This window comes from Anastrepha ludens, chromosome 2 (assembly GCF_028408465.1).
Source record: "Anastrepha ludens isolate Willacy chromosome 2, idAnaLude1.1, whole genome shotgun sequence".
Lineage (NCBI taxonomy): Eukaryota > Metazoa > Arthropoda > Insecta > Diptera > Tephritidae > Anastrepha > Anastrepha ludens.
In genome coordinates, this window is record NC_071498.1 from 182,154,252 (window position 1) to 182,168,202 (window position 13,951).

General features: G+C 35.2%; 1 protein-coding gene across 5 annotated transcripts in view; it reads left to right on the forward strand.

The window, feature by feature from the left end:
• LOC128855994 (sodium-coupled monocarboxylate transporter 1) overlaps nucleotides 1-13,951 on the forward strand; it is a 178,511-nt gene that overhangs the window by 76,699 nt on the left and 87,861 nt on the right. For all 5 annotated transcript variants that reach the window (XM_054091309.1, XM_054091310.1, XM_054091308.1 and 2 more), the window contains one exon: nucleotides 7,011-7,404. The gene's annotated coding sequence lies outside the window, so the exon portion shown is untranslated. The remainder of the gene's footprint in view (nucleotides 1-7,010; nucleotides 7,405-13,951) is intronic.

Here is a 13,951-nt window from a genome sequence, read left to right on the forward strand (position 1 = left end):
AAATTTGTCTTTTATAATTTTTTTTATTGATTTGATACCAATTTTATTTTATTCAAATTTTTTTTTTTTAATTAAGCAAAAAATCGTTAGTATTATTTTAGACCGATAATCTCAGCTTCTAGTGCCTTTCGTATTGTAATATAATTATTCATAAATATATTTCTAATAAAAAAAAACAAATAAATTTAGAGATACACCAGATATAAAAATCTTATATTGAAAGCTCTGCTTAGCATACCAATCGAATCGAATCTAACCCGAGCTTTCTTAGTGAAAATACTCGTATTCTTTTGAAATCCTTACATTTTCTTAAAGCTTCATTCATTTTTATCAGAGCTACCTTGACCGGCTACCAAACAAATTTTTGCTTCTGAGTCTTGTAATCTAAGGCTAAAAATATGCGAATATATATGCATGTGGAGTCGGCATGTGTATCCTCTGAATCATAAATGTATGTAGAGAGAGAGAGTAGACACTAAACATGATGAGTACTCTATGAAAAGATAGCAAAATCGGGGAAGTCGCTTTATCTTGGGTCAGAAGCTGAATAATGTTCCTTAAAAAGGAAGCGAGCGAATTTTTCACTCCACAAAACTCCTTGCCTTTGAATTATTATAGCAACAGCAAATGCGAAAAAAATATTAATATTTAGTAAATTCAGTATTATATCTTTTTAAAGCTACAAAATATCATGCCTTAGGCATTTTCGAAAACCGATTTATTTTTTTTTTTTAATCAATAAGCTTTTTTTATACTTCAGTAAATATTTTTACATTTAAGCTTTTTCATTGGGCTTGCTTGTGTGTAAAAAGTAGACTTTTTACTAAAAAACAAATTTTAATTTAAATATAGATGAACCATTTCATTTTTGTGTAACCTCTGCACAATTATGAATTCAAAATGAAATAAAAAATATTGGAGGAAATAATTGAAATCAAACATTTTGTCGACTTTTAGGTAAATAAAACGGGTTGGCTTGTTATCATAAATTTGTAATTTCCAAAGCAAATAAAACTAGTTCACAAACAGTTTTAATTAGGCGTGAGTATGCAAATGTGATGGTAAATATAATAGTTTTTACACGACTGTAAGGCTTAATTCATGTTTATTTAAATACCTTTGCTGCCAATACAAATCTACACAGGGCAGTGGAGTGGAAACCTTCGACCGCATTTCATTCATGTTGCTTGGTATTTAGTATGATCTTACCATAACGCCAATATGTAGATAAATGTAGGCATTGGAAGCCCACGAGCTAAATATTGCAGTAGTGCATAGGTTAGAAAAGATGATTTGAAGTGAGAAACTCAGAAGGTGAAGATTAATAACCAACTTCTCGTAAACGAACCTTTTGATTACCTTGTACACTTCTTCATTGTTGAAATAATTTTATTTTATACTCACAGTTCTTAGTGGAATATTTTTCAATTATCTTCTTGCCTTCTAAATCATCATCTAAATCGTTATTTTTCCAACATATAAACCATTAAATTTTTTTTTACTAAGCAAAACGAAACCACTTACAATTTACAACACAACAACTCCTACCGACAGAAGGAGTGAATTAAAAATGTATAGGTATCAAAAGTAATTCTGGAGTCGACTGTATCTCTTTGCACTTGTCTAACGCCTATTTTTAATAGAAATATATTCATTATTCTTACCTGCTAAATTTCAATCGAAAAAAGTGACGCCCAATTTTCTTCATAGAGTATTTCCAGAGGAATTAATATCATTCGTTTTTTATTGCTATTTAAGAAATAGTCTTTAAGTAGGCACAAATAAAATGAAAGCTATTTCATTTTACGATTCTCTTAAAAAAATAAAGCTTAAAACTTATTTTTTTAATTTCTTTTTGCGATCATGTTAATATAAATATAAATACAAGGAATTTAACTCAAAAAAATTGCTTTCGCCCAAGTGTGGCTTGGAGAGTTTGTACCAATTTCATAAGTGCTCAGCCAAGCGCTAAGAAAAATTCCCATCCATATCAGCATATTACAAAAATATTAATGAAAAAATCATTGTTATATATCAAAATCGCTTGTACACTTTTCAGTGAACTTCATGGCTATAGCAATACATCAAGCGATCCTAATGAATACAATTCAAAATGTTTGACAGCGCTTGCTGGTGTTGGAAATCAGAGCCACAAGCCGCCTTCTTTAGACCCAAAAATAGAAATGTGGAAGCATTGGTAATATTCAATGACAAGACTATTGAAGTCCTGTTGCACAAGACAAACATCGGTCTCTGGCAAATGTCGTTTTTTTTTTCCTCGGTCGCCCCTCGGCAGGCAATGGCAAACCTCCGAGTGTATGAGTATTTCTGCCATGAAAAAGCTCCTCATAAAAATATCTGCCGTTCGGAGTCGACTTGAAACTGTAGGTCCCTCCATTTGTGGAACAACATCAAGACGCACACCACAAATAGGAGGAGGAGCTCGGCCAAACACCCAAAAAGGGTATACGCGCCAATTATATATATATATATATAATGGTGTCTTCAAATACCCCAAAGACAGAAATACGTAGAATTACTTTAAACCAACAACACAGCAGGTTGACCCATCGTAACAAAAATATGTTTTCTAAGCCCATGCCGATTTACTTACTTTATCAAAAATTGGGTTGGATTATGGTCCAATGGCCACCAACACACATGCTTCTTGAATGTGATGCCTTCTCGAGAAGCAGCATAAAAATTTGGGTCTGGTGTGGCTGAAAGAAATGCTCAGATGGTCAACGCAGCCTAATATAATTTCAGATTTCTTAAGAGAACTGTGTTTAGGTGCAAAGCATTCGCAATGATCGGTTTCATCAGAAGAAGTCACCTTACATTGCCTCAGAGAGAAGTGGTATCGAATATAGCCAGAAGATATCTAGAATATGTATCGGAAGACGGAAATTGTTAGACCTACAGTCATAATAGAAGAGTTTATGGTAGAAGACTTTATAATAAAAGCATCTACTTCCCATTAAATTTTGTTTTCTCTATTATCAGTAGCAATATTAATTACATTTAACTAATTATACTAGGCTTGAAGATAGGTATATCCCTGTGGACTGAGATAAATAAAGAAATAAATAAATAGTGTTGGAAGCAGAGCTTGATAAAAAAAATTGCGAAATATATTCAGAATATTCAAAATACAAGTTTAGTCCTCAAAAGTTATATTATCACCTTAAAAGTAGTCCTCATCAACTGCAATGCACTTATACCAACGTTTGATACAGCTCTCGAAACATTTCTGGAACTCTATTTTCAGTACAGCCATCAAGCCGTCCTCGGTTTTTCCATTACTCCGCGTTCTCCGCATTGATTCTTTGACTCGATCAAATAGAAAAAAATCGCCCAACTGAATTCGCTTGTATTCGTTTCATTTTCAGCAAAAATTCGACGATAATGATAGCATTGTGCGACGGTGCATTGTCATGGTGCAAAATCTAGGAGTTGTTTTCCCCCTTTCTTCTTTGGCGAAAAATCGCCCAATACGATATGTCGTATTCTAACTAGAGACGTGCGCACATATAGCGTCTATAGAGTCTAACGTGCATAGACAAGATACGCGCATGCGCAATACTATCCATTCTATTCTAACAATAAGTTGCTCTCTTTCACTATACTATAGTAATATGGCGTTAGTGTTGTACGTTTACGCGTCGCTCTCTTTCTCTCTCTGTTATATTCTAAAGCCTTGTATATAATGTATAAGTAACGTCGTGCGACTTAGACTAGAACATTAGGAGTGGGAGAAAAAACGAAGGACCGCACAAAAGGGAGACGTGAATAGCCTAAAGTGTATCTAAGATACATATAAGGCTCTTCTTTTCCTCTACGTTATATCTTTTTTCTCTTTCGCAGAACGAAAATGCCCAAAACGTTGCATGGCCTTGAAATTTTCCTCTCCATTATCGCTCGTCCATCAACGCCTAAGAAGCTTCACTTCAAAAATATTAAAAACTTGCTGCTACTATAAACAAATTAAATGTTAAACATTTGTTATTTTTTTGTTCTAGTTTTTATAAAAATTATTTTGGTTCTACTACTTAATTTTCTTAGTTTCAAAATTTTATAGGAAATTAGATTCTAGCTTCAACCGAACTAGGGTTATACAGTTTTTCAAATGAATACTCAGCCAAAAATCATGCAATTTTCAAATTTTAATAACCTTCTCTGTTCAAGCAAAAAACTCCACGAATGTATTTTTAATGCATTTTAAAAATTCTCTTGAGAAAATTTCTAATTTGTAACTAACTGGAACTGCTTTTGTCCTTTGGTTCACTACAGGAATTTAGGCATTGTTGTGTTATGCAAACTCCATTTGAGTTCAATCGACGTAAGATGCCAATAATTTTAAATTTCAATAAATACTTGGCACAGCTTCTGGCAGAAAGCTGCAAATCGAGATATTTCAGTTCCATTAAACAAAAGGTATTTTGTCCATTTATCTATTCGTAAACAAAAGCAAGAATTTGCACAATGCTCTAAAAGCGATCTAATTAGAAATACATAAATGTCAATTATGAAATTTCACTTGAATCGAATAACTCAACTGGCTATGAGTTATTGATGCCTACGGGGTAAATTACAAGTATTTATGGCCACTTCGGCGTAGAGCGCAAATATCTGTTTCAATTTCTGTCAAGCTGCTGCTGTCACTGATAGCATAGCCTTTCCCATGTGTGTGTGCAAGTGTGTAGAGAAAGTGCTCTTTTCATAACTGTAAATTACCAGTGCATGTTTTTGCACGCATTATTGTTGTAGTTGTTGTAGTTGTATCAACATACATAAACTTGTATGCGGTAGAAGCATAGCTCATATGATCACGTCATATTGTCAGACAAGTGACGACGTAGAGCAAAGACAGTCAAGACAATTGTAAACACAACAACTAATGACAGTAACATGCATATCTACGTCGGTACACATACACATATTTACATATTTAAGATAATTGTTGCAGTGACTATCTTTGCCGGGGGCGTAAAGAATCACTAAATATCTGCACAGTCATTCTTGCCCGTAACGTTTCAATGGAAGCTGCACCTGACAAACAGTCGCACAAAGGCATACTGCATATATGTATGTGTGTATGTGTGTATTGTAACTATATACATATGCACAATTATCATTTGAAATTTTGCATTTTAGACATCCCGCAATAATGCACCTTTCAATCTTTCTTTGCATGAATATTCATTTGTTGATTTATTACAATATTTTGATAGTTCAGCTTTACACGAACAATTAGAATGTCTTTTTGTTGACAATATTTGCGCAATCAAATATAATTATTTCATACTCGCACTAATTGTTCATGTCCGATATTATATTTTCACTCATTTATATGCATGTGTAGGTGCATTAATCTATGTATTCTGTCAAACTTAAACAATTGCAAAATCTATTGCTACTCACAAATTTGTAAACTTTATTTTGATGATTGCTCAACAATTTTTTCCCCCCGATTATACAACTTTGTATTCATTAATAATATTACTTTTTTAATCATAATCTCAATGAAAAACAAATTCTATTTCCAATAGAATTAAATTGCATTTGCCAGGCAATTTGTACCAGTCATAATATTATCTTCGTGGAATTTCCATTCTAATTTGTCATTGTGCCTTTCGTTTGTAACATATTTCCGGTTGTTAGAGAATTTGTTTTTAATTTCACATCAAGATAAGCGAAAAACGAAAGTTTGGTTTTTATCGAAAATTTTGCGTTATTTTTATACTGAACTAAAAAGCGAGCAGAAGCTAAAAAATGCTACAACTTTAAGCCTCTATTGCCACTTTTTTCATATAGCAGTTTTTTGTAGCAAACCAACATAATTGAGCTTGATATATACTTTACATTTGTAATGAGTTTTTCAATAGGTATGGAATAGCGGCCGCCGTAGCCGAATGGGTTGGTGCGTGATTACCATTCGGAATTCACCGAGAGGTCGTTAGTTCGAATCTCGGTGAAGGCAAAATTAGTAAAAAAAAAAAAAACATTTTTCTAATAGCGGTCGCCCCTCGGCAGGCAATGGCAAACCTCCGAGTGTATTTCTGCCATGAAAAAGCTCCTCATAAAAATATCTGCCGTTCGGAGTCGGCTTGAAACTGTAGGTCCCTCCATTTGTGGAACAACATCAAGACGCACACCACAAATAGGAGGAGGAGCTCGGCCAAACACCTAACAGAAGTGTACGCGCCAATTATTTATTTTTTATTTATGGAATAGTTTTGTAATTATACTACAATGGCTTACATATTTATAACAGTAAAGTTCATGAGCATGCGATCGTTGAAATTATGAAATTTCGCCATCGAATTTCGAGGGTCGCTTGAAAAGTCCGTGCAAAGTCAGAGAGATGGCACTACTGGCGCGTATCGAGGTTATGTTTAGTTAGCAACACCTCTCAGAAAAACACACATCATATTTCAGCCAGATTACTGTATTTCTTTGTGTTTGAAACGAAGAAGTCGAGTTATTTTCGAGTTATTTTCCATCACGACAACGCAGCAGCTCACGCCGCAGCAGTTGTGGTCGCAAAATGGAAATAGGGCTCCATCTCGTTTTACATCTCCCTTATTCTCCAGACTTGGCTCGCTCGGGCTGTTATTCGCTTCACAATTTGAAGAAATAGCTGGTGGCAGTTTTTATTTTTGCAATGAATTTTCAAATGACCTTCGAATTTGGACTACAAAATCAAGCCGCTCACTAGAAAACTAACCAAACTAGAAATTTAGAAATCAATCACTATTAAGTACTAAAACCTCATAAGTACTATAATATATTCGGTTCAAACTTCAAAGTTTTCAAAGTCCATCTAAATGCTAATCCAACTACGATAGTTATGGGGAAGCCCCAAAACTTTTACATCATACATCAATTAAATGCCTACAATTGCTGGGGAAAATTTTTCGCGAAATTCTTTTTCATTAAATTCATACCTTAATTTCTGAGAATACAAAAGCCTTAAACTTACAAACTATTTTTTATTTCTCTAATTACAGGTTCCATAACGAATAAACGCAAACTATTTATTGAAAGTCATTAAAGTGACGAAACTGGCTAAAGGAAGAAATCTCACAATTTGTATGCTATTAATATTATATAAATTGATTAAATTAACTATTAAGCGACGGCATATTAGACAATTTACTACAACACAAGAACAAAGTTAAGCAATTAAGCCAGAGGAATCAGTGTGAGAAGAACAACGAAAGCTACCTTAATACATACGTAAAATATTTATATGTATAGTCGTATATATTTTGATGCACTCTCATGAAACTACACTTCCACTACAAAGACACAGAAAAAGTTTATAAAAACAACAACTTCATTATCGAACGTAAGCAGATCAGCCATAATCAAATTACAACGGATATCGTTACGTGTTAAAGGGTAAGTCGGAGTATGCCACTAAAATATAATTTACACAAACGCGTCGCAAAATAATCAAATTGGAACACAAGATTTATGACACCTTTTAAATGATTGTATACGTTTGCTTAGTAAATGTAAGTAAATTTTTCATTTTTCACGGTCACAAAGTAAACACCCTTTCGCTTTCTCCTTTACGCTACTGCTAACGAGTGTTGACCCAGCTGTTTGAATTGACTTAAAGCTGATGATAGCTCAGCTAGTCTTATCAGCAGTCAAGAAGAGTCAGCGACGAAATTTGCACGTCAGAGTAGAAAAAATAATATTTCTATGCTTACAACTTACACACATATGAATCCATATACAGGGTTTGATTGAAAAGTAATGAGCAAATAATGAGAAAAGTAATATTTTAAGCAGTTTTATTAAACCTTTTGGCTTACAGGTCTGGCCTGTAGGGAGGGGGGGGGGAAGCACCGGAACCCCAATCTTGGTCAATGCAGACGTGCAGAGGAAGCCGTCTGTTTGCGTCGTCGAATGCCTTCCAGATCGTTGTTCGTCTTCGACGTACTCCCGGCCTTCCTTGAACGACTTGTGCCACCGTTTTACCTGGGCACTGGACAGAGATTGACCCCCGTAAGCCTCCTTGAGTGGCCTAATGGTTTCGGTACTCATTTTGTTTAGCTTTACGCAAAATTTGATCGAGTAACGTTGCTCCAACGATCGCCACTGCAAAATCCTAACACACTTTTAAAACAGTTTTCACGCGCGGACCGATGTTGACTGCACCGCTGTTCCCAGCGAACTGGGACCGGTTTCTAGTGGGAGGGGAAGGTCCAACGATCATTTTCCCCACCAGCCGATTTGGTTGATCGCTTGGCAGACGCTCCGCGCGGGAAGGCTCATTACTTTTCAATCAAACCCTGTATGCACCTACTTTTGTGTTTTAGTACCATAGAAATTGTGTGGTGGATTTCTTGAATTTTTCTAATTGAAAATCTACACATTACTAAGACATGTATTTATATAATACCAAGTCCGGAAAGAAGTAGACGTAGGTAAATCAGTGTTTCGCCTCTTATAAAATAAAGGGTTTTTCAATTGGCGCGGGTCGATTTTGGCGCCCTGTGGCAGCCATTTTTCGGTAGACGTGGTGGCCCTTCCAATTTCTTATGGCCCATATTGAACCATATGGACCTAGACGACATATGGTTCAAGCAGGTCGGCGCTACGTGCCACACAGCAAACGCCATTTTATTCCATTTCAACATCTACATTGAAAAACCCTTTAAAAGAATGACAGAGTGTGCACCTTTTGTTAAATCTCAAAATGCAGTAAATAAGCAAATAATTTTAGTATTTGCCGACTTGCACTTCAAATTGCGCTTCATTATACTAAAATTCAATAATCGATTACTGGGTGTCAAATGGTGAGCTCCTCACCCGATGTAGGCCAATACCAGTTGAAATTGCGATTCACGAGTATAAATGGAGATGTACTGGTCGTACTTTGCGAAAACTTGCGACTGACATCAGCAGAATGTTCTCATACTGGAATACACAAGGTTCGCAGCGTAGAGGTCGACCGAAGAATCTTGGAGAAGAAGCCTGCACGATAAATTCACGACATCTGACGTCTCGCTGACATGGCCGCAAACAAAACTGAATGCCAGGAATCGGTGCCAATGAAAGTTAATAATTATTTTGGCATTTTGCGTCCCCAGCCGGCGCGCTAGAAAATAATAATAATCCGCAACTACTGCATTCCATATGCAAGTGGAAATACTCATAGTTTCACAATTAATAAGATCCTTAGGGCAAAGAGACTTACGCAAAGATTTAGAGAGGACTAATTGAATACGGAAAATGAAGGGTAACCTTTACGGTCATACAACTATCCATTCGTGATAGCCACGTAGTTAAATCTTCAAGGATGAAATAAAGCAATTGACTAACTATTTTTACATTAATTTGTATGCGATGTCTTCTTTCATTCTGTCAGCAGAAGGCCAGTTCTAGGTATTTACAAATACATGGTAAATAATGCAAATTTATATCATTTTTTCATAGCCAATGACTCGACCGAACAGTCTAACAAATCAAGTTGCTCGACTAAATAATTGTTGTTGTAATTTAATTTATTGGTCTACTCAGACACTATGGGAGATTTTCTAACTTACCTATACGAATATTTAATACTTCAATAATTTTTTAAATGGTATTAATTATTTTTAAAACATAGAGCGAGTAATTTGGTCTGAGGTGAGCAATCGGCACACCGAATCAAATAACCTCAATCAATTAATAGTTAATACATTCAGATAAAAATTATTCTATTCGCTTACATTCTCTCGACCAGTTGAAAAGGTTAATCAACGCGTCGTAGTAAGCATGAATTAACTATTTCATAAGGGCGCTAGGGCTGGCCTGGACGTATGCATAACAACAATTTATGCTACTACGCAGGTGGATAAGTTTAGTATCAAAGTTTTGTATGACAAGAACTGGCTTTTCTATGACTAAGCGAAATCACGGTACTTTTACTTGGAAATGTATCCGAAGAGAGATGAAAATGTGATTACCTTGAAACTATGATTTTTTGAGCAAAATTGCCGTCATTTACGTGATGCTTCACAACTCATACGGAGAAGTAATATCAAAGTAATAACAAAGCAAAATTGACAAGTGTCATCTGCATTCAATTTCTGAGCCATATTTTTATTATATTATTATTTTTATTTCTAATATTTCATTAAGCGAAAATGCAGGGAATTTTCTGAAGCACTTGCCTCTGGTAAGCGCGGCTACTGTTAACTTCTGGGGCTTGTGGTGGGTTGATAATCACGGGGCTCAAGACAACCACAACAATATGCTTGATTTAACAGACCAAACGAACGCTTTTCTGTCGTATATTAACTGAATAATTTTTCGTAAATTCTCACAGTGTGAAGTAAATTATACGTAGTTGGTGGTTTACCTCGGCAAATACTTCTTTTTAAATTCTTCCTATTCTTTCCATTGTTTTCTATTCTATTCGTTCCGCACCTTATTTGATACAGATACGATTTTTAGTACAGTTTTCTATTTCGTCACTTGATTCAATTCTAGCACGAGCCATATTTTATAAATACGTAGGCCCAGATCTTCACGTAAAATGTTCAACGTAGTTGAAAGACAAAGGCCAATGAGTTTAATATGACGACGAATCAACACTTCGGCGCTTTCTTCAACACTTTGCTCTATCAACTTCGCGAATAGATTTATTTTTTCAAAGTATATTTCCACAATTTAGATGATGACTTGCCAAACCTTACTGAACAGAAATGTCAACATAGTTTGCCATTCTCAGCTATCAAACCATAGTTATCGATATCGATAGTTCGCACACAGCTAAAACAAACCTCATACAAAATCTTGCATTTAAAGCTTAAGGCTTGAAATGACTGTAAACACCTCCACATTCTGAATACTGGCGACAAAAAATTAAATCAAGAAATTAATTAAATTAACATAAATATATTCCAGTTAACGGATTTCACTTGGGCGCGCGCATTACAGCAACACATAAAGTACTTCCATAATAAATTTTCCATATGTCATAAACATTCCCCAAGTATGATATATCGGCCCTTGTATGGGCGTCAAATAGCAGTTAGTGAGAAAAAAAGGTTCGAAAAGTGACCAGCCGTTGGCACACCCTTTAAATATTCATTGAGAAAGACTTAGATTAATTTCTGTTTTACAAATATTAATTATAAAATCGTGCATGTATTGAGCAAAAAATATGAAGTAATTTTAAAATCTATTCAAATTTTAATTTTATGATCGTGCAATATTTGTTTACGCAAACTGGCTTTACTTCAAGTCGGCTAGACAAATGAAAATAAATTTCCACTTTTTGCCATGAGAAATTACTGAATAGGCAAACTGCCTGAGATTAGCGCAAAGATTTGTTGTGCAACAGTATTTCAACATTGTACAGTTATCATTTAAATAAATAATAATAGGATGTAATGAATTCATAAATGCAAAGGCACACCTGCTCAACGCCATAGCGTGAATATGGAAAAATAATCTAAACTATAGACAAATAAATGAAACTATAAAATATGCACACTTGCCGTTTCATAAACTACCGACTTAATTTGTCAACATCACGTTTCCATTATGTATCATCAGTCTCAGCCTGTAGTGCAATTAAAAATTTTAATACAGTTTATGCAAATAAATTCAAATAAATCACTTGAGTACACGAAATGCAAATTAAGCCATATTTTTTATTCCACTTTATCCGCTTTTTCCAGAAGAGCACTCATTTTCCCACTAATAATGGTGCAAAGAATAATTCAAGCCAGCTAATCAAATATTTGGCCTTAAGTAGCGTTCTAAGCCTTCCCAGCGATACTCACACAGCTCAATGCATTGAAATTTCTCAGTCAATAATAAAATTTTTATCAACTGCATAGTTTGGTTGCTTGCCGTAAAATGTAGATTAGATTAGATTACTCGACCTCATGGTTCTTTGTGCCCTCTGCTCATCATAGTACCTCATCCTGACCCAGTTCCATACCGCGCTGAAAACATCGGTTCTCGTCCGATCACCGAAATTAAGCAGCGTCGGGCGCGGGTAGTACTTGGATGGGGGACCATTAAATGCGCATATATTGCATAGAGTCCACCACTCAAATAATTTAATTAGACTTCTAATAAATTATCCGATAAGCATCCGAGAGCAAACTTACCTTCCTACCTTCCGTAACACTACTTCTTGCCATAAGGCCACTTATATATAAGTATATATTATATCGCTTTGCTGAAACTACTTGTACGGAGTGTAACACTCTAATCTCAAAGAATACTTTGTATCCTAAAGCTTTGGTTATTAGCTTTAAATTTTATAATTTTGTTACTTAAACGGATGTTTCTGTGCCGGCTTTAAGAGTGTTAAGACGACGATGGAGGTCAACTCCTTTCACAATTTTTTATTCACAAAGTAGTGCTATCTATTTAAACGAGCTTCTGCCATAGCTTCTGGCATTTTATTTACACCGAAAGAAAACTACTAGTTTTCCTGCTAGCTTAGAATATGATGGAAGTATTTCTGATAATGCCCATGTGACTTATTCGCTCGATGAAAGTTAAAACACCACATTATTTCCTACCTTCCCAGCTTCACCCTTGCAAACTACCAGCCTCCTTTCAGGCTGATAATAATGATGTGCTTCAAGCGATTTCTAAACTTAAGCCCAGCGCTAGATCACATAGTGAGGAGTTCTCATCATGTTCTCAGCTCCTCTTGTTATTGATTTTCAGAATGTTTTTAAATAGTGGAACTTTCATCGGCTCATGGAAACTTTGCTCGATTGAACCAGTATATAAATCAGGAACGACGTCTGTATGTAACTATAGGCCACAGCACTATGGCTAAGTTACTCGATCATATAAATAAGGTTATATCTCATTGCCAGCATGGATTTTTCCCCAGCGGGTTGACCTGCTCTAATCCCATTTCAGCTACAAATCTAAAAGTAAGTGCGTGGTTGTTCTCACTTAGACTCAATTTTTACAGACGTTTCGAAAGACTTCGACAAGGTGAACTGCGCAGTACTTTTGTATAAACTGGAACATCATGGGATTAGATGAAACCTCTTTAAGTTCTTCGCCAGTTTCTCAAAAGGTAGCAAACTACTCGTGGAAATTGGACCTATTGCGACTATAATCATAACCAATGCATGATGTGATATGCCGCAAGGAACTCATTGCGATTTCGCGCTAACGAACTCATTTTTAACGCAAAATTTAATTTATTTTTATATTTTAAATTTTGGTAGGAATAGTCACATATGTAACTAACACTAACAAAAAAATAAAAACAGAACTAAAATTGATTAACTTAACCCTTGGTGGTTTATCCGCGAACTTCTCCACCGTGTATGTCGTATATTTTAGTGCGTCTTAAAAGCGAAATTTCCAATCAAAATATTTCACTTTTCTTTTCTTTTTAAAGTAGTAAAGGCGCAAGCAAATTAAAAGTTCATAGAAGGCTAAATATGCGCGAATAAAAGCTGTACACTAAAACCACCTCATTCACGCGAATCCACTTAATATATTTTAAGTTTGCTTAGTTCGCGCGAATAAAATTCCCTGCCACCGAAACCGAAAAAGTGTTTTTTTGAAAAAAATATAATTAAAACCTACTAAAGGGTCATGCATTTAGACGCTTCGGAATTCAAATTCAAATAAAACAGCGAAAATTCGAATTATTTGGGCAATCTTTATTATTTTTGTGTAGAACCTTTGCTGACATTTATTCTTTAATGATAACCCCTTTGAAATGTTGATTGCAACTGCGACGCGATTCGGTCATTATACACTAATTTTGAATAACTCGCTGGAGATCGGTCGGTATCTCGTGAATATCTTCAGTAATTTTGGCTTCCAATTCCTCAATCGAAGCCGGTTTATCTACAAAGCATTTAGACTTTACATAGCCCCACAAATAAAATTCCAAAAGTGTGATATCACACGATCTTGGTGGCCAAATCACTGATCCGAGACGAGAGATTAA